This window comes from Macaca mulatta, chromosome 7 (genome assembly GCF_049350105.2).
Source record: "Macaca mulatta isolate MMU2019108-1 chromosome 7, T2T-MMU8v2.0, whole genome shotgun sequence".
NCBI classification, from domain to species: domain Eukaryota; kingdom Metazoa; phylum Chordata; class Mammalia; order Primates; family Cercopithecidae; genus Macaca; species Macaca mulatta.
The window spans coordinates 44,648,625-44,676,106 of NC_133412.1; the positions used below are offsets into that span (position 1 = coordinate 44,648,625).

A 27,482-nucleotide genomic window follows, 5' to 3' on the forward strand; every position below is an offset into this window, starting at 1 on the left:
TTGAAAAACCTCACTGCTCTGTGCCTGAATGAGGGGCATCTAGAGGGCTTGGAAGGGAAGATGTGGCACGGGGCAGCCAGGGAGAGGCTGGTGGCCAGAAGATGACCCTGATCTTGGTGAATTTACCTGGCATCTGAGCCTGGCCTGAACAATTCAGAAACCTCATTTTGTCAGTCTTAGAGTCAGGGCTCCTGTCTCTTAGCAAAAAGCTAAAGCACACATCAAGTGTATTTATTGACAAGTGTAACCACTGTGAGGTTGTAACCAGGGCGCTGTCTGCTTATGGGCACACCACCCGACCAGCCAAATGGTCAGAGGGCTGGGTGGGTCGGGGAAGGGGAGGGAGGGAGTCATGGGAAGCAGTTGTGCTGTAGCATGGGCTACAGGCCCTGGTGGCTGGGTGCATCCCTGTATTCCATCCAGGCCCACCCACTAGTGGGCCAGCCCTTTCCCTCTGGACAGTTCTTGCTTGGGCACTGACTGGGTTTGCTGCTGAACCTCCTGGCCTGGCAGCTCTGGTTGCTGATCCACCCGCTTCTTTCTTTATGGAGATTAAGAGTGGCTCCAGCGTGTGTATGGAGAGCCTCTTTGAAGCGCTGCTGCCTTTCTGTGCCTAGATCCACGATCTTCTCTCCGGGATCACCCCGTTGGACATTTGCTTTCCACCTTCTCCAGTCCCAGTGAATGCATGAACCTCTGTCCTCACTGTTGCTGGCTGAGCCAGATGACAGTCCTGTGACCTGGCCTCAGGACCACTCTTCTAGCCCACCGTGGGTGGATGAAGCCAGTGGGAACAGGATGATAGGAGTTAACCACTTTTTAGGCCTCATCGGGCCTTTTCACTTTAATAGCTTAGCAGAGACATCTGTGATGGCTTGCATCCAGAGTGCGTGGTGTTTATTTTTGATTTGAAATATGAAAAGCATTTTTTTTAAGACAACTGACTCCTCTGAGTCATGCCCATGGGAGCAAACGGCCTGAAATATGAGCTTGTGCTTGCTGGAGGAGGATGACAGAGGAGCCTGCTGCTGGGTTCACTGGTGCTGGGGTTAGGTCACTGCTGGGCTGAAGTGCACTGACCATAAGAGCAACATGTGGGCAAGAGCCGCGGCACTGGGGTAATTTATTGCCGCCGCTCACTTCACCAGGAACCCCACACGCTGGGTTCCCACAGGATGGGACAACTGCATGGAAACCCACACTCGGGCCTGTGTTGAGCAACCACGTTTGAGTAAGAGTTATCTTATTTGGCAGGGTGGGTTAGGTGTGGGGTATTTGTCACTGAGAAGCAGAAACTGTGTGCTTGACAGACAGTCCCTGAGTCCTTAGGGAGTTGTGTAGTTTTCTTTTCTTTTGTGGGTTCATCTTACCAGCAGTCGTGTTTGAGAATGTGCACAGCTCACCTTCGTTCAGCCCTTTACAGTTCACTTCCACAGCCTTCTTTGCGTCTTGCCACCATCTTGCGTGGTGTCAGGCCAGGGGTTAGGATGCTCCGTTTACAGATGAGGAGATTGAGGCATGAGTTGTGACTGCTCACAATTGCTTCCTGAGTGGTGGGGCAATGCTGGGGCACTGCGCCCAGACTCCAGACTTCCAGGGGTCCGGGACCTCCTGCTGCCAATCTCCTAGCCTGCTACCACAGCTGTCTGTTTCTTGGCCTCTCCCTAGACTTCTAATGGAACTCTTGGGGTACAGTCTGGAAATAGGTTTTTTTTTTTTTTTTTGAGACGGAGTCACGCTGTCTCCCAGGCGATCTCGGGTCACTGCAAGCTCCGCCTCCCGGGTTCACGCCATTCTCCTGCCTCAGCCTCCAAAGTAGCTGGGACTACAGGCGCCCGCCACCTCGCCCAGCTAGTTTTTTGTATTTTTTAGTAGAGACAGGGTTTCACCATGTTAGCCAGGATGGTCTCGATCTCCTGACCTCGTGATCCGCCCGTCTCGGCCTCCCAAAGTGCTGGGATTACAGGCTTGAGCCACCGCGCCTGACCTGGAAATAAGGTATTTTAAACGTGCTTTGCAGCGATTGTTACAGATCATCATGTTCAGGTGGCACAGGGGCTGACCCTACTTCAACTTCCCCCTCAGACATTAAACCTGTACCACCCACTGAAATGGATTTGATTTTCTACTCTGCACTTAAGGCCCATCTTCCCCCCATGAATGCCAGCTCCCCAAGGACAGAGCCCTTCCCTGTCTTGTCCACGGCCGTGTCCCAGGGCCCTGGAAGGTGCCTGGCACACAGTAGGCCCTTAGTAAATGTTTGTCGGATGAGTATGTCTCTTTTTCAGCCCTGTGGTTAGCTGGGAGAGCTCTGACAGTAGAGTCTGGCAGGTCTGGTTCAAGCATCCCTTTGGTGTAACATGGTGTGAACGGTGGGGCCTCACTGAGTTGTGGAGTGGAGGGCTGTGTCTCCGTACGGCCTCCTGGTGAGGAGAAGATAGTCACCACCCACACAGGCACACTCTTGAGTATTCCAGCACAAGGTGGGCACTCATTAGAGGGCAGCTCTTACGGCCACTGCCTGGTGTGTCTTGGCGTGAGCAGTAGGGTCATCGTGGTGGTCAGTTTTTCCACTGCCATCAAATGGGATCCATTTAGTTCTCAGACAGACAAGGTATAGGGCTGGACTCTGTGCTGTGGGCTAAATACCGACTGCCACGAGCCTCAAATCAAGACCAGACACCGGCATAAACCCAGGTGGCCCAAGCCGAGGTCGCTTCCCAGGGCCAGGCTCATGAATGGATGAGTAAATATTTACCCTGTCTGAGGTCGAATGTGAACTGTCTACCAGGTGTTTTGTTTTTCTGTCTCCTCCCTCTCTTTCTGCGGTGCCTCCCCCTGTAAAAAAGGAAACCAAGAGGCTGACAGGTTAAGTGACGGGCTTGACACAACTAACCATCAGAACGTCCTCCAGTCACATCTAAGTCCCGTTCCTTCTTAGGCACTTCCTCCAGGAAGCATTTCCAGATGACTGGCCCATCCTGCCCTTTCCCTCCTCTGAGCCACAACCTGGAGACAGCCCTCTACCTGTGAATCCATACGGGATATAGGCACAGGGGAAGAGGTTTGCTCATCCTCTCTCCTTCACCCTTGTACATATTAATACTCACCTGGCATTTAGTCATATGCAGCTCTTGTGTTGACCTTCCATGTCCGTGTCTTCTGTGCCCATCTCTGGAGTTCCTGAAGGTGAAGGGCTATGTCTGCTGCACCTTCAGACTTTTTGAAATTGATTGGTTGATTTGTACATCCATCTATTCACCCCACCCCCACATCCTACTGTACACGCTTATGGTCAGTCTATTCTGTGTCAGGCTCAGGGCCTTTCTCCCCAGAGTGCGTTCATGTCCAAGGCTAGAGTGGATGGCTAGAGGCCAGAGGACAGCTTAGGCTGAAAGTGGTAGGGAGACTATCAGTGGAGCTGGGAGGAGCTGAGCTTCTGAAACTTGGGAATATTCAGCCTTGCTAATGAGCTCCTCTGAAAAAATATCTTATCAGGCCCTCAGCTATCCACCGGTTCTCCCTTTCCAACTTGCAGCCTACACCCTGGCCACGAAGTTCATAGGCAACAAAATAGAATCCACCTTCCCTATCACTCACTCCATTTAAAATGTGACTAACTCTGAGCTAACCAAGCCTTGGCCAGACGTGGATATGGTTATGCACGGACTTCGTTTTGTGGTTTGTCATTTCTGACTTGCTGGGAAATCCTTTGTTGGGGGTGGGGATGGGAAGTAGAGCATCTCTGGGGCTGGAGTTTTTCTAAGATGTGTGAGATTTAGAGGCTTTCACACTGCAAAAACAGGGAGAGTGGGCTGTCTGCTTGCCTTTATGGTCAGTGGAGAAGAGCCCAGACTTGGAGGAAGAACAGCTAGGTTCAGATCCCTGCTTTTACTCCTGACCATTTAGTAGCCTTGGCCGAGTCCCTCAGCCTTTTTGCCTCAGTTTCCTTATCTGTAAAACATGGGATTCTTGAAGGATTAAAGGAACTGGTGTGTGTAAAAGCCAGGAACATAGTTCCTGGTGTATAGTGACTTGTTATAATTCATAAATCATAATTCATTTCTTTTTTTTTCAAGGCCAATGTAAGAGTTCTAAGAGTTTGGTTTTCAGAGAGTTGGGGTCTTGCTTTGTCGCCCAGGCTGGAGTGCAGTGGTACGATTATAGCTCACTGCAGCCTCAAACCTCTGGGCTCAAGAGATCCTCCCACCTCAGCCTCCTAAGTAGCTGGGACTGCAGGTGCACGCCACCACACCCGCTAGTTTTTATTTTATTTTATTTTTTTTTTTTTTTTGAGACGGAGTCTCGCTGTGTCGCCCAGGCTGGGGTGCAGTGGCGCGATCTCGGCTCACTGCAAGCTCCGCCTCCTGGGTTCACGCCATTCTCCTGCCTCAGCCTCCGAGTAGCTGGGACTATAGGCGCCCGCCACCACGCCCGGCTAGTTTTTTTTGTATTTTTAGTAGAGACGGGGTTTCACCATGTTAGCCAGGGATGGTCTCGATCTCCTGACCTCGTGATCCACCCATCTCGGCCTCCCAAAGTGCTGGGATTACAGGCTTGAGCCACCGCGCCCGGCCTCCGCTAGTTTTTAAATATGTATTTTTAGTAGAGCGAGGCTTGCCATTTTGCCAAGGCTGGTCTGGAACTCCTGGCCTCAAGCGATCCCACAACTTGGCCTCCAGAAATGCCAGGATTATAGGCCTGAGCCACCACACTCAAGCCTTCTAAAAGTGTTTTGGTGTGCACCATTAGCACTGTGTCTTAAAGGTGATGTGCACCTTTAGCACAGAGTGTTAAATGCACGGTGGATGGATATCATGTGCTTTTTACAGATGAGGCAACAAACTCAGGCCCAGCCACTGAGCCAAGGCCACATAGTCCCAGATAGAGTTGGAATTTGGAATATTCCAAATATTCTGCTGACTCCAATCCTAGGTGCCTTCCACTCACCTGTCCTCTTTCCTCTACCCCTGGGACCCCTGGGAAGTGATGTGCACTTAACACATCACTGTGGGAAAAACAAAGCAGGCACTAACAGGACTCCTCTCTCAAGAAGGAATTTCAGTCTACTTGGGGAAAGAATAATGGCCAAGCAGTAACTCACGTTTGTTTAGCATTCTAGAGCAGTGTTGCCTGATATCATTGTAATGTGAGCTATGATGTACAGCAGCCCCCACTTGTTCTTGGTTTTGCCTTATGAGGTTTCAGTCAGCTACAGTTTGGAAATAGGTGAGTATAGTACCATCAGATGTGTTGAGAGAAAGAGACCACATTTATATGACTTTTACGATAGTATATTGTTATAATTGTTAGATTTCATTATTAGTTATTGTTGTTAATCTCTTACCGTGTCTAATTTATAAATTAAACTTTGTCCTGGATGTGTATGTATAGGAAAAAACACAGTGTCTATAGAGTTTGGTACTATCTCTGGATTCAGGCATCCACTGGGGGTCTTGGAATGTATTCCCCTCGGATAATTACAATTACTTCTAAAATCTGAAATCTTCTGGCCATGTTAAAATGTAAGGTGAGGGCGAAATTAATTTTACCTAATATATCTTGTTTAATACAGTATATCCCAAACCATCATCATTTTAGCATATACTCAAATATAAAGATTGTTAAGGAGCTATATTACATTCTTCTTTATCATACTAAGTCTGAAGTTGATGTGTTCTTTATACTTGCGGCACATCTCAGTTTGCACCGTCCACATTTCAAGTGCTGCCACGTGGCTGATGGCCACCATATTGGACGCAGCAGCTACAGGCTTTCTTCGTTAGGTCAATTGATGTCACCTGCATTTTGGAGTGGAGTCATTGAGCTCCCTGGCTGAGTTACTAGTGAGGAGCTGGGTGGGACCAGAGCTTGGTCTTCTTCCCATTAAGGAAGAAGGGAAACTTGGATTTGCTGAATATCTACTATGTCCTAGGTGCTGTGCTAGATACTCTACCTTTGTCAATCCATTTAGTTCTCACAGCAGCCTTGCATGGTGGTTGGATATCATGTACATTTTACAGATGAAGCAACAGAAACTCAGAGAGACCCAGCAACTTACCCGAGGCCACGTAGTCCCAGGTAGAGTTAGAATTTGGAACAGGGCCTGCTGACTCCGGTACTAGGTGCCTTCCACTCACCTGACCTCCTTCTCCTACACCAGGGGTCCCTAGTCCCAGGGGTCCCCAACCCTGGGGCCACGGACTGATACTGGTCTGCGCCTTGTTAGGAACCGGGTCTCGTAGTAGATGAATGGTGGACAAGTTAGCATTACGGCCGGAGCTCTGCCTCCTGTCAGATAAGTGACTGCATTAGATTCTCATAGAAGCATGAACCCTATTGTGAGTTGTGTATTGGAGGGATCTAGGTTGTACACTCCATATGAGAATCTAATGCCTGATGATCTGAGGTAGAACAGTTTCATCCTGTAACATCCCCCCAACCCCCCGTCTCTGGTGCCAAAAAGACCGGGGACCACTGCCCTACACAGAGAAAGAGAATTTGCACATAGCAACTTAGGCAAAGTATTCAAGGAAAGTGCCAGGGGATAGGAAGGACACCATGGGCTAGTGGCCTGTCCAGTAACAGCTTCAGGGCATCAGTTCAGAAGGCCTAGGCCTGCTTTGGTTGGGGTGTACATGTAAAAGCAGCATTCCGTCTAATCACAGGTTCTGCCTGAAAGGTGGACACTTTTAACCCTTTGGGGGACAGGGTTGGTGATAGCTAGTCGGGGGTATGAGGTGGGGGTGAGGAGGTGGTAGTGGGCAGCAATCACAGAGGCCAGAGATCTGGGCTGTGTTCTGCCTGCCACGCTGGGAATGCTGAGTACTTCCCTAGCCTCCAGGCAACTGAGACTTTCTGCTCGGGGAATCCCCAAGGATTTGGGGCAGCTGGAATTGAGCAAGCTATCGAATGCATGCATGGATTCATGCAGTCATTCACTTCACAAATATTCACTGAATACGTGCTTTGGGCCAGAATGATTTCAGCAGGAATATCTTGTGCTACATGCTATTGCTGTGTCCTCTGAGGACCTGCTGCTTCGCACGTGTAGATAGATCTCCCTCCAGAGTACTCGGCAGATTCCGGAAGCTGACTGAGGCTCAGGGAGTGTCAGCCCCTTGCCACAGGTCATATGGTACCGAATGGAAGGTGTGAGACCTCAGAACCAAGAGGTTTTGACTCATTTGTCCCTCTTTCTGTCTGTTTTGCCATCGGCCGGGAGATAGGCATTGAGTTGTTTCTATTTGCCAGGCATCGAGCTGTGTTTTCAGGGGTTTCATTGTTGTTGTTTTCATTTTGAATGTGTTTGTTTTGTTTTACTTTTAAGAGCAATCACAGTGCTCCTGATACTGAATGGTGGCTGACGTCTGTTGCATGCCAAGCCCTGTGCAGGGTGGTGGTCACAATTTATTCCAGGGATTTCTCCCAGTCCCGCTGTAAAGAGGAGGAAACTGATGCTCAGAGATTTGGACCTTTCTGAACATCATGAAGCTAGGGATTTCAGTCCCAGCCCCTCTCTCTAGAGCCCCGAATTAGCCACTATACCCCACTGCCTCTCTGTGACCAGGGTTGAGTCCTGGTCCTCAAATGAAGCCCGATTTGCCAGAACCTTCTTGTGAGGCCTTACCTGGCCTTCAGTTTTACCACGTGTTAATTGGGCGCAGGGCAGCCAGTCCATCCTCTTGTGCAGAAATCACCCTGCCCAGGAGATGGGTGCTTCTTCAGGATACTACCTGGCTCAGAACACTGCACTAACAGGAGATAGAGATCCAATGTGTGTGAACTGTGTGAAGGCATCTCTCTCTGCTCCTCCAATCTCCCCCTTCTGTCTTATCATGCAGGGCAAGCTCAGGTTGTCGTCCTGCCTCTGTTGGGAGGACCCTTGAGTGGTCATCTCCCATGCCCAAGCAGACCTGCAGAGAACCCTGTCCACACTGATGGTCATCTGAGACATGGAACTTCATGACAGGAACGCGTCTTGGAGGATAACTAGCAAGTCTTTCACTTTATAGAGGGGGAAACTGAGTCCTCAGCGATCAGCCACGTAGATTCCGTGTTGTAGAGACCTGATGATGCGTCTCGTCTCCTTATCTGAACAGCAAGTTCCCATGCTGTGAACGTCTCACCCTGACCCTCACCGTATTTTTTAGGAAGTGGATGGGGCTTTGAGAAGGACAGCCTCACTGTTTTGCCCATTTCTGAGATGGAAAATCAAGGAACATTGCCCCATCTTCACCCCAGGAATCTATATGCCCCTCCCATAGGCAAGATGGAAGCTAGACCAGAATGTGCGGCTTGTGCTTCTTGCAGGGATGGTGAGGGCAGATGGGGCAGGGAGACATCGTTCCTAAACCCAGCCTTTTGACCCAAGAGGCAGGGACTCCAGGGCTGTAGAATGGGAGGAATTGTGGGAGGAAAAGCACTGGGCAGAAGGCCTCAGTCAAATGCACCTGCAGTTTTTAGCTGTGTGACTTGGGCACAGTGCCACCCGTGAGCTCCCATTTTCCTATCTAGGACAGTGGACTCACGAATAGGTGTGAGATGTGCCCTCCCAGAACTGTTGCACGAATTGAATGAGGTGCCTTGCTTAACTGTACTGAATACGGGGGAAGCCTGCTTAAATGGATGACAGGCCTTTTATCATTAGCAAGCTGCCGCACTCCCCACTCATCACTCCAAGGCAGCCTGTTGCATTTTCTTTCATTCTGATACACTCCTTGAGTTGAGCAGAAATCAGACTCCCCGTAACTTCTGCTGCGCAGTTTAGAATAGCCCACCATGAAGCCTTATGTCCTTCGGGACATTCTGCCCTGTCCACTCGGATTTCTCTCCTCCCTCTGAAGCATCATCAACTTCCTCCTCTATTCCTCCTCTGACCCATGTTTTGCACTTCCTTGCTCTGTCACTCCTCTTTAAACACTTGTCCAAATTGTTTGTGGCCCATCCTGTATTACGCCCAGGGCAGATGCAATAGCCCAGCCCAAGCAGCAGAGACATGGCCTCCCTGGTGTGGGGTCTGTGCCTCTTCTCCAGGCAAGTGGCTGTGACAGTCTAACTTCATGGAAGGATGAACTCAATGACATTGGCTGAACTGCTGGTGAACACGGGAAAAGCCCTCCCGGACCTCTTATCTCTCTCTTCTTGCCAGAGGAAAACCATGTCCCCGTTCGTCCCATTGGAGCACTATCAGGCTCATAGCCATAATCCTTTACACCATAACATAACTTTGCCCCAGATACCAATATTATATGCACATATTTTTTTCTAGAAAAACTTAATTGGGATTTTAAATGCATTTGGGGGATGGGCTGCTTTTATGTTTTCCGCCGAAAACAATGAGAAGGAAAACAAAGTATGATCCTATTGCCAGAAAATGGAGCCAAATCTGAAATTAATTTACAAAGTCATTAGTATTTTCCATTTGCGAACCCCAAAATGAATGTAGGTGCAGTTCCCTGCAATTAACTGCAAATTAGGAAAGGGTTGGGAGGAATTTTTAGGGACCAACACACAGAACTGTAGCAGAAGTGGACGGGGGAATGGAACCAAGAATTGCCTTGGTTTTCACTCAAGTCTGTGGTTTGGGAGAGTGGTGCTGACTCAGATATTCCCCAGAAGAGAGCACTTTTTCAACAACCTGAAAAGTGGCAGGGACCTTTGGAATGATCTGTTCTAACCTTTTCATTTTCTCAGTGAGGCAACTGAGAGATTCAGGAAGGGTACGCGACTTGCCTAAAGTCACACAGCCAGGAAGGTCAGAACGAGGATCAGAGAGAGCTCTGCTTCTGACTCCCTGGCCAGTGGTCCGGCCGCCACTGCCACCTCTCTCCTGGGTGCTTGTCTGCTTGTGCCTTTCATGTTCAGACCTTGAGATATTTTCACGTTTAGCACCACTCCTCATTAGAGTAGAGAAAAATGGGATGATGTGGTCAGAGTCACCCGCAGAGTCACCCCAGGTTTCAGATGTGCTGGTGCTTACCGACTGCCACAGGGAGAAAGCAGTGGTTTCTCCCTTCCCTTCAGTAGCCTGGTTATTTCCAAGGCCCAACCCCCGCGACTCCCCACCAAGCCAGGCCCCCACCACTGCACATTGAGAATCTGCTGCTCTGTGAATGAAATCGGCCTGGGGTTAATGAGCGGTGAATGTGTGTCAGTGTTTGGTATTTGCAGCAGGAGCTTTTCCTGCGATTCCCTAAGCTCAGATGAACGGGGCCTTTAAGATGCCATCCAGCCATCAGAGAGATGCAGGAAAGGCCTTTTGAAATGCTGTTTCCCCTGACCCATTTGAGGTGAGGCCCTGTGATGTCATTTCCCCGGTGGTGTGTGAGAGAGTGGGCAGCGCTAAGAAATGCCACTGCTGAGAGTTCACAGTCCTTGCTTCAGTGTTGTCTTACTCTCAGGGTGCCTTAGAGGACTCACAGCGACCCTACCTCCAGCTTCTCCAGCTCCCTTTCCTTGGCAAACACTTGACCCATCCCAGCCCTCGGGCTTTCTTTCCTTCTCCTCTGCTACCACATACTGTGGGTGGTGGGAAATTACTAAAGGCACAACTCTGGCTCTCAAAGACTCTGAAGTCCAGGATCGAGAAGAACTGTGTTTACACGGAGTTGTCAAGGATCGTTCTGCCAATGATAACCTATAAGCGTGCAACTCTGTGCCAGGTCCTGCTCTGGGAGCTTTATATGTGCTGTTGCCCCTCACACTCATGGCAGAGGTGAGACAGAGTGCTGAGAGATTTCTACAGACAAGGAATCTGAGGTTTAAAGAAGCGATGTTTGATGAGCCACTGAGGGGTGGGGCTGGGATTGGAACCAAAGCTGGCTGCCCTTCAGCTCCCAGGGTCCTGCTGGAGAGATGTGCCCAGGCGGGCCTGTGCTGGGACAGTGGAAGCAGGAGTGTCACTGGTGGCTTTGTCCTGGAAGCTGGGCAGGTGCTGGGGACAGAGCTGGCCTGGTTTTGGAGCCACAGGAGAGAAGATGGCCAGGAAGAGCTGTGTTTGGAAGGTTCCTCTCTGTGCTAGGGGTCAGCAATCTGGGTTCTAGCACTGAGAGAGGGGCAAAACGTGGGTTTGTAGGAGAGAGAGGGTGACCCCCAGTGAGGGTAAGAAAGATCAGCTCCAGTGAGCTCTTCTCACCTGGGTCGCAGCCTGCACCAAAAATCCAGGGGCAGCCCCTGGGCCCAGCCTGCCCCCTTCACAGTCCCCTGACTGTTTGAGGCCATGGGCCAGTGGCTTTGCCCCTTGGAAGCTTGGTTTCATCATGCGGGACAGAAAGGGGTCAAAACATCCCTTTTCATTGTTAAGATTAGATGATTTGAGAGCCGAAACTTCTGGCAAAGTACCTGGTACCAAGGAGGCCCTCTAAATAATTAAATGATAGTTTTCATTTTCCCTTCCACTTAATTGTTTTTTCAAAAAAAACTTTTCTTCCCTGTAATAACAAATTTCAGAAGACAAGTTAATACATTGTTGTGTATACTCTCAGGCCAAGAATTTCCTCAGTGTTTACATACCAGAGTAGTACTTTGAACTTCGATTTTCTCCTCTGCCTCTATGCTGGTTCAGACACCCTCTCTAAGATGCCAGAAGCAATGCCCTGCCTTGGCCTATTTTTGGGGTGGGGTGTGTGTGTGTGTGTGTGTTTTCATCGTATTATAAAAACATGAAACATTTGAATTACGGGCAAAGGGTAACTTAGCCATGTACCTTCTACCAGATTTAATAAATGTTAGTATTTTCCATATTCACATCAGGTATTTGTAACATCTCTTTCTTTACTAAAAATAAAGAACCTTCTGTTGAAGACCTCCTGTTACTCCAACCCCCTCTCCCTTCTTCGCCCTCCTGTTTCACAGGTGTTTACTCTCTTTTAAATTGGTGTGTGTCCTTCCCAGCTAGAATTTTGTAGTGTATTATTTGTAAAGCCAAATAATCCCATTGCAATGTGTTTGAACCGCCAAAACAAATGATCGACTTTTGGGAAAAGAAGGCTAAATATCCACGGTCAGATCAGTGACTCGAGATTGCAGAACAAACCTACCTGCTCTCAAATTGAAATCTCAAAATTATAAATTCATTGCCTTTGACTTAAAACTTGAAGCCCTCAACCCTGCATAATTGCAGATACATTAAAGATTGTGCCATCTTGAGCTCCCAGGGTCATCTGAACCTTTCATGTGAAGAGATACATCCCAGAGTCAGTCATTCTTTTTTTTTTTTTCTTTTTGAGATGGCGTCTTGCTCTGTCACCCAGGCTGGAGTGCAGTGGTGTGATCTCGGCTCACTGCAACCTCTGCCTCCCAGATGCAAGCAATTCTCCTGCCTCAGCTAACTGAGTAGCTGGGATTACAGGCATGGGCCACTATGCCTGGCTAATTTTTGTGTTTTTTAGTAGAGACAGGGTTTAGCCATGTTGGCCAGGCTGGTCTCGAACTCCTGACCTCAGGTGATCCGCCCACCTCTACCTCCCGAAGTATTGGAATTACAGGCGTGAGCCACTGCTCCCGGCCCAGAGTCAGTTATTCTTAGAGCAGGTGTTCTGGTTTTTGTCTTTAATGCTTCCCTCCCCACTTTAACATAACTGTAATATATAATTATTGTGGAAAATTTGGAACACATGGAGAAGTAAAGATTGAAATTGCTGACTGCCCTATTACCCCAACCTGCACCTCCATGGAGATATTTTCTCCCCATCCCCGCAAGGGCAGAGGATGGAGATCCCTGGGCTCCTCCAGGTGGGGAGTGGCACCATGGTCTTTTTGGGTTTCCTAGGGGACGGGCCCCATTGACCATCGGATATGTGTCCCCAAGGTGGTTAGAGGCCATCACCTGCCTGAGGTCAGCTCAGTGGGCGGGGCTGGGCAGCTCCTGGTGGTCTACCCACCATGCCTGTTCATCAGGTTGGTGTCTGACCTCTTTCTGGTGTCTGGTGCTGATCCAGGCGAGGTAACAAGTGCTCAACAGAGGAGTCCTGGTTCCTTCAAGGACGCTGGGAAGTGTAGGACAGAGCAGGCTGCGTTTGTGGTTTTTGCCAAGGCTTGACTTCTGACGACTTTTCTGAAAAAGGTCAGGGGCATTTTGTTTTGTTTTGTCATTTTTTTTTTCCCAGTAGATGTTCCTATTTGGTTCACAGATATAAACACTTGAACCAGGAGATATCAGCACTGCAAGTCGATTTACCACCACAGCCATTCTGTAGTACCCATATGAAACTGTTCCTTCCTAAGTTCTTTCTTTTTGCTTTTTTAAACAGAAATCATTTTCATTAGGATCACTACTTTCCCACGTGCATTTTACCACAAAATTTGGTTCTAATTTTGTTGGCTTGCTTGCTGTTAGTACTCATGTTAGCTTCTGCCATTCTTTCCACCGTGTCCTGGGTAAAATTTTGCATATCCGAGTTGTTGGATTCTTTCATCAGTTTTTGGTTAGTGACTTTCGTGGTCTACAGTTTTAGCTGCTTTCAGTTTTATTTTGTGTTGAAGTTTTTTCTATGAGATTTGAGTTTTACAGGGTCAGTTTTTAAAGGTTGCAAGAAGGGTGCTTTTTCAGTTTGCTTATTATTTTCAACACATCTTTTACGTGGGTAATTTTAGCTTTGTTGATCACCAACCAGCTTTGTTTGGGGTGCTTGGTTTCTCTCAAGTCAAATTATCCCAGGTAACCTGGCCAGAGGGCCCATAGGGTCAGAATGGCAGGTCAAAATGTCTTGCTGCTTTCTTGAAGAGTTTGAAACAAGCTTGCAAAGTACTGTCCTCCCTTTGGATTTCTCCTGTCTGGGTGTTGCCAGGGCTCTCCTGTTAGCGACAGAAAAGAGGAGGTACTAGAATTTGGGCTTCTAGGAAGGGTTGTATTGTCCTTATCATCAGAATCCCTCCCTCCCGTCCCGGTGACCTCCCAACTTCACAAACACATCTTGCCTGACCCTAGGCAAACGTGGAAAGGCGCAGCTCTGGTACACCGGAAAGCACGGTGGATGGGGAGGTAGGAGCCCCGTGCCGGGACATGTCTTCTCTCCTTCTTGAACTCCTCTCCCCACCCATCCACAGGGTTGCTGGCCAGAGATCTGTCAGAGTTCTTCCGGGTTTCTCTTTCTCTGGGTGGGGATGTGGACTCTTAGGATGTCAGGAAGCAACTATAGGAAACCCCCTGTGTGGGTGGAGCAGAGGTGTTGCTCAGGGCTCTCTGCCTGGTTCCGGGTCCTGGGACCCTGCTCCCCGCCCTGAACCCCACCTCCCCCGGCTCCAGGACGGAGCTGGCTTGCCATTGCAGTGGATCTGCAGAAGAGGGTTCCAGAGTGTGCGGAGAGCGCGCTGGGGAGAGGAGCTATTTGTTCCTTTCCAATCATCACTGTACTGAGCGGTTCCCTGGGACAGTTGAACCCAGGAGAACTGAATTCATCTGTGTAAGTAAACACCCATCTCCCCTTAAAGGAAAAGCCCCTGTGCAGCCTCTCTGGGCAGCTGGAATGCTGCTCTGTGGGTCTGGGCGTTTGTTCCTTCTTTCTTTCTTCCTTTGATTTCTTGCTGTCTCCTTCAATTAGGCCTGTGACTGTTTTCACATGGCTATTTGTATATACAAGCCGTGCCAGGCATCATCATTTGTGTTTGTCTAGATCAATAAGAGCAGCTTTAACCAAAAAGTCCAGCTGAGAATTTATAAATACCCTTCACCCCCTCCCCTCCCTGGAAGATGTGAAAACACCATCCCATTAACCCTCCAAAGCAGTTGGTGGACTTGATCAGGGAAGATGTGAAATATAATTTCTTTGAATGTGCTTTCTCTTTACCCTTTTAGTGGAATTTGATCAGTGTTTAAGCAACTGTAGCCGATTCCCAGCCCACTTCAAAGCAAAAGCCCTTCACTGTGCCTATTTGCAAAATTACCTTTGAGAGACTGAAGTGTCGGAAATGCATTTAGACACAGATTGTGCTTTATATTAGCTCTCCGTTGCCCCATAAAATGGGCTTGGGCGTATCTGAGGCAGCTACCAAAGGAAACTTAAAAACAGATTCCGGCGGCAGCGATTCTTCTGTGCTCACTGTGGAAAAGAAGGGGGTTAGAGATTTAAGTTTATGTGGATCTTGAGGATTTTAAGAACCAGATTTCTTTTTGCTCACATTAGGGGAAAAAAATAAAGCTCAGATGCCCCGTGATATCTCGTTACGTCAGGTTTTCCTATAAAATGTCAAGACGGCAATATTGGGTTTCCTGGCTTGCTTTTCCCCACTGTGTCTGCTCTTGCCAGAATTTTTATTAGGGGTAGGGGAGCATTCTCTACCCCTCCTCCCTCAATGAAATCATTTCTTCCCTAGCCTTTAACCCGTTAAAGTTTGGGAAGGGAGTACTTTGATTTTAGGGTTAAATACAAAACTTCCCTAGTGACTGTGGCTGGAATTAAGGTGTACTTAAGGCTGTGGCAGCCCTGGTGGGTCCTGGGCTGGCTGGGTGCTAGGGTTTGGTATGGAAAGCAGCTTGCATCACCTGCTTTTCTTCCCGTGCCTATGGCTTCCCCAGGCACCCCCTGCAAAGCCAGGCACGATTCCAGCTGTGTTAAAAGGCCCTGGGAAGTGTTAACTGATCAAAAATGTTGAGTAACTAGGATTATTATTATTTTCACCCTGACCAACTTCAATCAGACTGGCATATCTGCGGTCATCAGGTATGCCACAGGCATGGGTGGAAGCTGTGCTTGTAAAGTGAATGTGTGTAGGCCAGGTGTGGTGGTTCATGCCTGTAATCCCAGCACTTTGGGAAGCCAAGGTGGGTGGATCCCTTGAGGTCCGGAGTTCAAGACCAGCCTGACCAACATGATGAAACTCCATCTCTACTAAAAACAAATACAAAATTAGCCAGGCATGGTGGCACATGCCTGTAATCCCAGCTACTTGGGAGGCTGAGGCAGGAGAATCACTTGAATCTGGGAGGCAGAGGTTGCAGTGAGCCAAGATGGCACCATTGCACTCTAGCCTGGGCAACAAGAGTGAAACTCTGTCTCAAAAAAAAGAAAAGAAAGAAAAGAAAAGGGAATGTGTTTGATGGAATCTGTGCTTGATTAAGCGAATGTGTTTGATCCAAGAGGGCAGGGAATTCTGGAAGAGACATTAAGTACAGATTGACGAGTGTCTTGTCTCACTGCAAAAACCTCCTTTCTCTCTTCCTTCCTAGTCCCCACTGAAAATGGAGTGGTAATAGCTTAGTTCTCACTTTGGGTTCAGGCAAGAGAAATGGTACCCAGGAGGTACAGTTGAGTAGAGAGTCCTTTAACTCTCTTCTTTTTTCTCACTTCTCTTTGTTCCACTGTTCTCTCTTTACTTCTGCCTACCTTAGCAGCATGCTGCAGAATAAACCCTGCTAGGAGGAAGTTTGAAATCTCTAGGCTGAGAAACTATGCAGAGAGCAAATGACCTTCTGAGGGCTCTGGGTACAGAATCTTGGTATGATAGGTGGGTCTAGAGCCGACAGAGACTCAAGGCTCTAGAGTCTTTAGCCTTGATGAGACAGATGAGCCTGACGGGACAGCGAGAGTGAAAGGGAATGCTATTAATAATGACACCGGGTCAACACATGTGAACCCAACTGTCCTGAACAAACGGGGGTTTGTGGTTGCACTACAAAGCCCAGGCTCCGTTTTGATTTGGAAGGAGTGACGCCTTCCTCTCTGGAAGCTTAGGCTAGGGTTGCAAGCTGAGGTGTTCACATGGACAGACAGCGTGCAGGAAATGGGGCCTGGTGTAAGGAAACAGAGCAGAACTCAGGGTTCATTCGCAGTCTAAAGGGGGCATTGGCAAGTCGGCATCAGACAGTAGCAACTTGTTGCCAGATCTTCAGAGTTTTTTCAAGAGAAGCCAAAAATCGAGATTTACATATGAAATCTCCCAGTTTGTAAAACTTGGCAACCATTTAAAAATTTTAAAAATGTTATGCGGGCCAAACACAACATCTGTGGGCAGTGGGCAGCTGCCTGTTTTTGACCTCCAGCCCAGACCGATTAATTGATGGCTGTCTTCTGGGTCTCCCAATTCCGGCAACGGGAAGTTTCTTAAGGAAGTTGCCTGGGCTGACCACAAGTGAGGTGGGGAAGTGGAAAGAGGAGCTTGACTTGGCTTCAGTTGATCATTTGCACAATAAATATGTATTGAGCACCTGTTATGTTCAAAGTACTATCTGTGTTGGGCCTTGTTTCCTAGTCTACATTTTGGGATGAGCTGTGTCTTCCTCATGCTGGTGGACTCTTTATGCCCTGCATAGGGATGGTTCGATGCTTCTCCCTGAGATTATAGCCAAGATGGATGCAGTGGGAGGAACTTCAAGTGGGGGAATATTGGGGAAAGACCTGGGTCTGATTGGCAGACCCTGCCAAAGTGAATTGTATTTCAGGTTAACCCAGTGGTAGTCCCCAGGATGAGACAGTCTTCAGCTGAGGAAAGCCCTGGGGATTTGGAAGCTAGAGTAGAGAGAGCCTAGCCAGGGACCCTTGTCTGGCAGTCCCTGAAGGCTGTACCAGGACCAGGAGGCAAAAATCACAGAAGAACAGATTCCATTCAGCTCCATATGTGGCAGAACTTTCTAACAGAGCTCTGTACCCTGTGGCTGTTGGGCCAGATGATCTGTAAGCTGTTTTTCATTACCTGGAAAGTCCGATATCTTGAGGCTGCCTCCTGCACACCCATTAGACTCCTGAATCTTAAACCTGCTCTGGTTCATGGCTTAACTTGGGGTCCGGTGCCCCAGAAAAGCCAATCTAAACTCTTAAGTTGAGGCCAGCTCAGTTTGCCTGGGGATGAGGTGAGGTGCTATGGGGAAACAAAGGCTTCTCTAATGCTGTGAGGTGTCATTCGTGTTTTCCGTTCTCCTGCTCTCTGAATTTTAAATTAGGGCCAATCATACAAACCTCACAGGCTTGTTCAGTCAACAAAGGCACAGAGAGCTTAAGCCACTTGCTCAAGGCCACGTAGCTAGGCAGTGAGGAGCTGGGGCCTGGACCAGCTCATCTGTCATCCACTGCTCTTTTACTCCCTTTCCTAAACTGTTAGATTTTAATTTCCTTTTGGTATATTCATTCTTTTGTGTGTCTCCTCTCCCCCCCACCCCCCATTGTTTCTAGAACTGTCTGCGTTCAAATGTTTAATAGCTAGGTTTTTTTTTTCCCCCCGTACACTTGGCCAGAAGTAGGAATTCATCACCATCTGTGAACATTTACTGCGCCTCCATGGTTTGCGTGGAATTGTACTAGAAACACTCAACCCCGGGGCTTTGTTGGCAATAAACTAGGTCTTTCTGCAGAACTTTTGAGGACAGATCACCAACGGGTTGGAAAGCATTTCCTTCAGGAATGGCAAAACTCTTATTTTTCACCTTGTTAACGCTGCTCCCACCTTTGTTTCTCCCCTTGTGTCAGTCTTAAGTGTGTTAAGTGCTTTTTTCTGCTCAGTGTCCTAGATAAGAGGTTTCCAAATGATGTCCCCTGATCTGCACCCTACCCGCAATTCTCAGGCTTCTGGATAGACAGAGAATGGACATCTGGTTTGTTTTGGAATGACAGGCTAGACTAGAGGCGTCCAGAGGCCTGGTAACGGCAGAGGCTGCTGGCATCTTAAGACATTCAGAAACCACTGTGCTAAATAACGGTGGAGCTGTAGTGATCTCAACATTTCAAGGAGAAAGGAGCTTATGAAGTAGGCTTGTGATGTTTGTGAAAAGGGCCCTGTGGGGCATCTGGTGGGCACCCCGTGTAGAGCTGGAACACAGGGACATGATCCCATGTGCAGGAGACAGCTCCAGCCTCTGCATACCCGTCGGCGCACTCCTGGGTTGGAACATCCTCTTCGTTTTCTCTGGCATGTCCTTTTGCTCAATGAATCATTCCCGGCCAGGCCAGACGTCCTTGCTGGATCCAGAGCCAGCTCTCTGCACCAGCCGTGTGATTCTCTAATGCCAGCTTGAAGTTTGGTGACCCATCTTGGGATGCTTTGCCTGTCAAGACTTTTCACTGATGAATAGTTGTTACGAGCATGTCAGCCAGAATGGTACTTTTCAAGTCATACAGTAATGGATCTGTATGATTTTTTTTGCACAAAGAACTAAATAGCTAAGATACTAATGTGGCAGATATGCCATAGCTACCTTTTCAGTGAAATCTTTAGTGTACACATTTGTCACACTGAATTAGAACATATTAAGGCAGCTCATTAATGTTTCAGTATTTAGAGTTTGTCATACAATGAGCAAAGACAGACATCGTTGACACAGTCTGTTGGAGCAAAATATGTCTAGGCTTTTGCTTGCTTTTTGCATTTTCAAATTCACATTTCTATCAGAATTTTTGAGTTGTTTGTTTGGAGGCAGAGTCTCACCCTGTAGCCCAGGCTGGAGTACAGTGGCCCCATCTCAGCTCACTGGAACCTCCGCCTCCCAGGTTCAAGTGATTCTCATGCCTCAGCCTCCCAAGCAGCTGGGACTACAGGCATGCGCCACGATGCCTGGCTCAGTTTTGTCTTTTTAGTTGAGATGGTTTTCACCATGTTGACGAGGCTGGTCTCAAACTCCTGGCCTCAAGTGATCCGCCCCCCTCGACCTTCCAAAGTGGTGGAATTACAGGTGTGAGCCACTCTGCCCAGCCCTAGGGAGTTGTTTTTTTTTTTTTTTTTTTTTTGAGGTGGAGTCTTGCACTGTTGCCCGGGCTGGAGTGCATGGCGTGATCTCGGCTCACGGCAACTTCCGTCTCCTGGGTTTACACGGTTCTCCTGCCTCAGCCTCCTGAGTAGCTGGGACTACAGCCCGCCTCAGGTTCCCAGAGTGCTGAGATTACAGGTGTGAGCCACTGCACCTGGCCTTTTTTTTTTTTCTTTAATGTTTGTATTGAGGTATAATTAATATGCAATAAATGGCACATATTTAATGTGTACAGTTTGATGGTTTTGATATTTGTATATGCCCATGAAACCATCACCACAATCAAGATAATGAACATGTTCATCACTCCTCTAAAACTTTCCTCCTGCCTCTTTGCAATTTCACCATCTTGTTTGCCTGCTGCCCCCTGTCCCTAGGCATCCACTGATCTGCTTTCTGTTATTATACATTAGTTTGCATTTCCTAAAATTTTATATAAATGGAATCATACTATATGTATTACTTTTGTCTGATTTTTTTTTTTTACACAGCATAATTATTTTCAGATTCATCCATCTTTTTGCATGTTTTAGTAGTGACTTTTTATATTTCTTTGTATGGATATAAAGGGAGAGATTATTTATTTTCATTATTTTCATTTTCAATAATATATTTTCATTTTCAATAATATATTTTCATATATTATTTTCATTTTAGAAGTTTCTCCTGAAGTAGTATTTTTTTTTTTTTGAAAATATGCTTTGAAAGAAATTTGTTTAGAATTCATTTGGCCGTAAAATCCACGTAATCAATGAGTTAAATCAGTAAATATAATATTTGGCATCTACCATGTTTGCTATATGCCAGGCTTGATGGTGCTTGTAGGGCATAGAAGAGGTTCCTGTCCTAGCCAGTGATTGGTGTGTTCAGGAGGGCTTATCAGTAGTTCACTAGTGCACCATATCCTACATGTGATAGAGCTGTCATGTTCTTAGACACAAAGACGGCTGTTACACTGTTATTTGCAAAAACGTTGAGGTCTTGCTTTCCACAGGCTATGGCCTGATGCGCGTTTCCAATTTTGCACAGTGTCACAGCAGATATGCCTTCCACGCCCTTGGTCTTTCACAGCCAGGCATGGGGCTGGAGTCTCAGAGCTACGGTTGCTGTGATTCTCTGATTCCTGCTCAGGGGATTGCATGATGGGGGCTGGAGTGCAGGCAGGAAGTTAGCCTCGCCGATTCCCTCATCCTCACAAAGCCAGGCGCACAGGGAGGTGGTGGGGGTAGGGAGTTGCCATGGGAATTTCTTCCCCAACCAGACAGAGTGGAGTGTGTTGCTGGGGAGTTGGAAATGTATCCTCTTTTCCACATCCATTGTTCAGTCAAGTTCTCCTGAAAGAACACTTCTTACTGTGTGTAAGAAAAATCAGTAAGCCTCTGATAAATAGTCAGACTGTTGGAAAAGGGACCTTGGAAGTATCTGGTCCAGCCTGCCCATTTTATAGGTGAGGAAGCTGAGGCTCAGCAAGCAGGAGTGACTCAGGAATAAGCACTCATGGCAGAGCTGGGACTTGGGAAACCCAGGCACTGCTTTAGACCTTCATTTTCATAATCCGCGAGGGTGGGAGTTTCAAGAAGGCTTGGCAAAATTTGATAGGACTGGGAAAGAGGTTGTTAATCTCTCATCCTGTGCTCAAGGATGCTGTGCCATTTAAAAAAAAACAAAACAGAAAAGAAAGACAAAATAATTCTCCCAGATGATGTTTCTAGAATGTTCTCACATCTTACAGTCTCCTGACCTTGCACAAGCTTGTTCCAGGAATAACGTTAAAATTCACGAGTGGGTGTTTGGCGACATCATTGGGCAGGATTTTCTGGTTCGTGAATGAAAGGTGATAGGTGACACCGTATGTCAGTGCAGCGCTTCTCGGTTTATGAAGGGCCTTCATGTGCAATCTCTATGTGAACCACTTCCCACATAGCCCCTTTATACCAGTGAGGAAATTGGCCCCCAGAGATGAGGCACTTGGCCTGAGGTGGCCCAGGTGGTAAGAAGAGGAGCCAGCTTTCCAATGCAAGTCCCAGTCTCCTGTTGTTTCCACCGTGTCCCCCTGCAAGGCAGCTGGGGTGTGCAGAACAACAGCTTGACACAGTGGGAAGAAGCTGGGCTTTTATGTTCAGAGTTCAGAGCTCAGCTCTGCTCCCCTGCCTGCTGGGTGACCCTGTGGAATACTCCTAACCTCTCTGAGCTTCATTGTCATCTTTTGGAAGATGAGACCCTGTCCTACAGGATTAAAGTAGTTCAATATAGAGTGCTCACTATACAACTTGCTTCTAGGAAGCAACTGGTCAGTGTTACCTCCTTAACGAGGGTGAAGTAGACGTGGGAATACTAGATGTGAAAAGAGAGCCTATAAAGCAAAACTGAGGACACATTTACATATACCAAGGGGTGCCCAGCCCTGTTCTTCTTGCACATAGAAGCTTAAATGTTTCCTAGATTGAGCCATTACTCTTTGATTTTTTGCAAAGGAAGTTAAGACAGAGGTTCTCACCAAGTACCTTGCACATAGTAGGCCTGTAATACAGACTGGATGATCAGCTGCTCTTTGGAGTAGCACAGAGTATGCCTACACACCATTTGAATAAAATGCGACAGCCTGCCAGAGACCAGACTTTGAAGGTTATAGACCCAGGGCGCGTGGTCAGAGCAGCTGTCAGTGGAGGTGCGGCCTAGAGCGGGTAGTGTGGAGGCTGGAGGCTGGAGGGGCCTGTTCCATGGCACCAGGGTTGAGTGGGAGTCAGTGCAGACTTAGAAGAGGGGATGTGTGTTCCGGGGTGGGGAGCGGAGAGGGATTTCTCTCAGACACTTAGATGGAATCTCAGGTCATACAGAGACATGGTCTCTGTGTTTTATATTTTCCTTTGAGAACATCTCCATTTAAGTAACTGATGCTCTGAGTGGGGAGAGAAGAATGAGCCTTTTCCCTCTATTAGAGCCAGTAGCCGCCTCTTCAGGTTCAGACTTTTTAAGGTGTATGGAGACAAAGTTGGGTCAGTGTTTGTAGAAGAAAGGCTCTTTCTCCCTGTCTCCCTCCTGCTTAATCCAAGGAGCAGAGAACACCAGGGAAACTTGGAAGTAGCGGGGGTGATTCGGGAGCTAGATGGGGCCTGACGTGTGAAGCTGCTACCTGGTTACAGCCAGGCAGAGTTGGAAGGGTGTCCTTTGGTGGGGTGAGAAAAGAGCAGCCTCCCCAGATTCCCCTGCACCCTGCCAGGCCCTGCCGGGGGCCCCTCCCACCGTTCTTTGCTCCTTCCACGGAGACTGTTTGAGAATTCAGTGATTCACTTCCCGTCGTCAACTCTTGTTTAACGTTCCCCTCCATTGTTACCAAACAATCCAGGCCCCAGTGATGTGTGGTGTTCTGAGAGTGGAGGAGGGAAGAGAGAGAGAGCGAGCCAGAACTGTTTACAGAGCCGGGGAGATGGGCCCAGGCTTGACAGCCAGGCCGACTTGAAAGACAGGCTACAGTGGAGTGTGGCCCCAACAGCTGGGTGTGTGCAGGGTGGGAAATGCCAGGCACAGCCGCTCCTCCACAGAAACCACTCTGTTCTTTCTGCTCTTGATGGAAGCTCCTGCCCTTTATTGTGGTGTTAGCTTCTTTGTTCAATTACGCCGACAGCTGAGTTTTCTATTTGGGGCCATAGTTTTGGGGTCATGATTACCAGAGTAGAAAAAAAAAAAAAAACAACAACGTAGGAGCTCACTCAGAAGGATCCTTGGGTAGATGCCATCCCTTCCTGGGCCCCAGTTTCCTCACGTGTTCGGGGGGAAAAGAAGGTGGTGGTGAAATGCCCCCCACTAGCTCCAAAGTCCTGTAGTTCTGAGGCTGGAATATTCTGCAAAAGGACATTTGCACACCACCCTTCCACCGCCCCCGCCCCAGTGTCGCGTCCAGGTCCAATTCTACCAGCCACAGATGTGAGCATGTCTGGAACCCGTCTACCTGTCTCATTCATTCCATGACCTCTGATTTTTGAGGTCGGTAATTCTGCAGCCTCCCTCACCTTTCTGGTTTAAAGCAACCTCCTCTGTCAGGAAGTTGTTTGAAATCAATTTAATTCCTTTATATCCCACATGACAGCTACGACTGCCACCGTTTAGTTGATGTTGGTGTCGGGTTTGGGGCTTACTTGGTTTTTGTGTTTGCTTCTAACCTGCAGAAAGAGTCAAAGTTCTGAAGTTTTCTCTCTCATCCTTTCTGTTTGTTGCTCCATGTACAGTAGGGAAGAGGAATTTGTGTTGGTAGAGTCCACATTCTTGATTACTTATTTGCTCTGCTGCTATTGATGATTCAGGTTTTCTCCAAGGCCCTAGGTGCCTAAAAGCATTGAAGGAATGAGAAGTGTGAACACAGAACACCTTTAAGCCACTTCCCCCTGCAAATTAGTGTATTTCACAGGTATTTGGAATGCTAGAAGGTGCTAGAAGGTGAGCAGACACTAGAGATCTGTTGAACCCATCATTTTTTAAATGAGATAATCCATACCATACCTAAAGACTCCTCCGTGAGTCAGTAGCACAGCCAGAGGGAGGACCACACACACCCCTGTCATCTAATGAGCGGCCAGGGCTCCAGTCCATCCCCAGTGTGGCCCATATATCCGTGTGCTTTCTCCTCTATTAAATTCAACACTGATAAAAATCGCCAGTTAACAAATATTTGTTGAGCAAGTTTATTGCAAATCGTTCTATTTAATGTCTGCCTACAACCTTAGCCACAGATGACTCTCTCTCCCTGGTATGGCAAGTGGGCAGAGCTTCCTTATTCAAAAACATTTTAGCTTCCTGCACCTCCCCACTGGTTGCTTTCACCTAACTGGCACCTGTGGCTGTCATTCCCCTGCTGTTTTTAATTGCGCCTCTCAAGACCAGCTGATGACTTAAAGAACATTTCTGGTATCGGGCCCATGGCAGTAATGTGCGTCTGTGGATCCCTTTGCTATGAGGCTTGACTTCTCGATCGGATTCACAAGGCTGGTGGGCAGTCTGAGATGTTTGCTTATTTCTTACGTCTTCTGAAAGGTGCTGTGAAGCTTACCGGTTGCTGCTGCACATTATCAGTTAGTCATTCCATTACCATTACTATTTTCTGAGCAAATGTGACCTGCAAGCCCCATGCTCCATCCAGGATGCAGGCAAAGTTAAGCTGGGTTTCCTTTCCCTCAAGGCGCTCCTGGCACACTTGGGAAGGGAAGTCAGAAACACACAGAAGTCACTTCATCATAGTAGGCCTTTGGTGCTAATTGATGATGAATTTGAAGAGTGCGGGACAGCGGGGACGGTGGACTGTAAGAGTTCGAGGAGGGGAGGAGGGAGAGGGGTCATTTTTTGCAGAAAGCCACGGAGTAGGTTACTGTTTGAGCTGGAAGATAATTGGACCTCTGAGGGCTCTGTCCCCACCTGCACCTCAGCTCACTATGCTGGTGGCCAACAGTGCAGGAGCCCCACATTCAGATGCTGTGGCTGCAACATTTTACCTCCACTACTTGGGCCTGTTCAGCATTTGGAGTTTCTATGCCTGCAAATTAGGCCTGTCTAGGAAGTGGGGGTGAGGTGGTGGGTGGGCAGGCGCTGTGAATCTCAGCTGGGACTGGGTGGGCTGATAACGGGGAGAGTTGTTAAGTATCTAGGACCCAGCGGGAGGACGCCTCACCTGGAAGCCTTTCCTTGTTCCTGATTGTAGCTGTTTGAGGGATGCAGTTTTCAGACAAGGGCCACTTAGTTGATGAGGCCGGCTTAATCCAGGATGGCTATTGCCACCCTGACATTGTAAGTGTGGGCCTGGCTTCTCTGAAGTCCTCCCTTCTTACTTGTGTGGAATTCCTATCTTCCTGCCCATAGGGGTTCTTTGCTGTCTTAGGTGAATTGCCCCAATGAACCAGAACCTTTTGTTTAGGTACAATAGGAGGTCTGTACCCTTAGACAGAAAGGAATGCTAATTGGCCACTTAACTGTCCTCAGGGTACAGATGCCAGAATATACAGGACACCCATTCTTTGTTACCATTTGGGATGGAAACTGCTTATATAAGCTTATAAAGCTTTGGTTCAGAAAGCAAGAGAATGTGTATGGAACAGACTGTGTATGGAACGTTAGCAATTGGTATCATGCAAATGCTGCATTTTTTGCATGTAAAGGTACCTCTTTAACTCCATGGTCCTTAAACTAACTTTTTCAAGCAACACGGTCATTTCCCACCCTTCCTTTACTTCCAGCCCCCCATTCCTACCCAACAGTGGCTGAACTGAAAGGTTTGCAAATCCTGAAGGCTTTGGGGCTTCTTTTAAAAACAGGGACTGAGTTGTAAATGTCGTAAGACTGAGATGGGGAATGTTCCTTTCCCAACCATACTGTGTGACATTTGCTAGGAATTGTTGTAAAATCACTGGAGTGAGCGCTTGTCCTGAGGCACTGCCTCTGCGTGTGAATGTCACTGAGTCGCCCGGTTGACCCGTTGCATGTTATGCAGCACTTGTGACACTGTTTTATCTCTCTGGCCGGTGACTCATAATTAAGGAAGTCAAAACTGTGCAATTAACATAAAACCTCCTCATTTGCCCTCTTCACCTTTCCCCAACCCCCGCCCCAGTCAAGAATGCCCGCCTGACATTTTCTCTAAGTCTTTGGAAACTTTAAGATTTGTTTTGATAGAACAAGGCCTCCAGTTATCATCATCATCGCCTGGTTCCACTTGTTTTACCCCAAAAGTCTGTGAGAATCTTTTCCAGGAAAAAAAGAAAGAAAGTAAGTAAGTCCCACCCCCAAGCGTGCAGTCTGCCCACGGGAAGTGATTCATGGTGCTCCGATTCATGCAGACCTGACTGCAGGAGGCGGGAGGCTGGGAACCAGGTCTGGGAAAAGAGGGCAGAGAGAGGATACCCAGACCTAATGGCTTCTGCTCTGTGGAAGAAAGTGAAAAACAGAATGACTAAGAGTCCTGTAATAAGAATTGTTTGTTTTGTGAAGTTGAACTAATAGTGAGGTTTGCCGGCAGATAAGACTTGAGAAATTGCAGTTGTCAGGGAAGGGGACTTTTCCATGTCCTGCTTTTTTTTTTTTTTTTTTTTTTTTAATTTTTAAGAGAGCAAAGCTATTTCTCAGTCTTTTTTTTTTGAGATGGAGTCGCGCTCTGCTGCCCAGGCTAGAGTGCAGTGGCACAATCTCAGCTCACTGCAACCTCCACCTCCCAGGTTCAAGTGATTCTTGTGCCTCAGCCTCCTCAGTAGCTGGGATTACAGGTATCCGCCACCACGCCTGGCTAATTTTTTTGTATTTTTAGTAGAGACGGGGTTTCGCCATGTTGGCCAGGTTGGTCTTGAACTCCTGACCTTAGGTGATCCGCCCACCTTGGCCTCCCAAAGTGCTGGGATTATAGATGTGAGCCACCACACCAGGCCTTATTTCTCAGTCTTAAAACATTCAGGTATTAGTGGAAGGCCCAGATCTGTGTTTCAGTTCTACCTTGCCTCTTCTAAGCTTCTTTTCTTTTCTTTGGGGAAGAGGGTCTAAGATAAGACCATTATCTCACAGTCTCCAATAGCTCTTTCTCCCCAGTTTCCTTTTTATTTATTTATTTATTTTTGAGATGGAGTCTCTCTCTGTTGCCCAGGCTGGAGTGCAGTGGCATTATCTTGGCTCACCGCAACCCCCACCTCCTGGGTTCAAGCCATTCTCCTGCCTTAGCCTCTTGAGTAGCTGGGACAGCAGGCGTGTACCACCATTCCCGGCTAATTTTTGTATTTTTAGTAGAGACAGGGTTTCACTGTGTTGGCCAGGCTGGTCTCGAACTCCTGACCTTGTG

At 47.9% G+C, this 27,482-nt stretch overlaps 1 protein-coding gene across 17 annotated transcripts in view; it reads left to right on the forward strand.

Annotated features, from left to right (window-relative positions):
- Nucleotides 1-27,482, forward strand: part of SMAD3 (SMAD family member 3) — a 131,221-nt gene that overhangs the window by 59,469 nt on the left and 44,270 nt on the right. The window contains exon 1 of one of the 17 annotated variants that reach the window (XM_077938338.1): nucleotides 1,001-1,231. The gene's annotated coding sequence lies outside the window, so the exon portion shown is untranslated. 17 annotated transcript variants of the gene reach the window in all.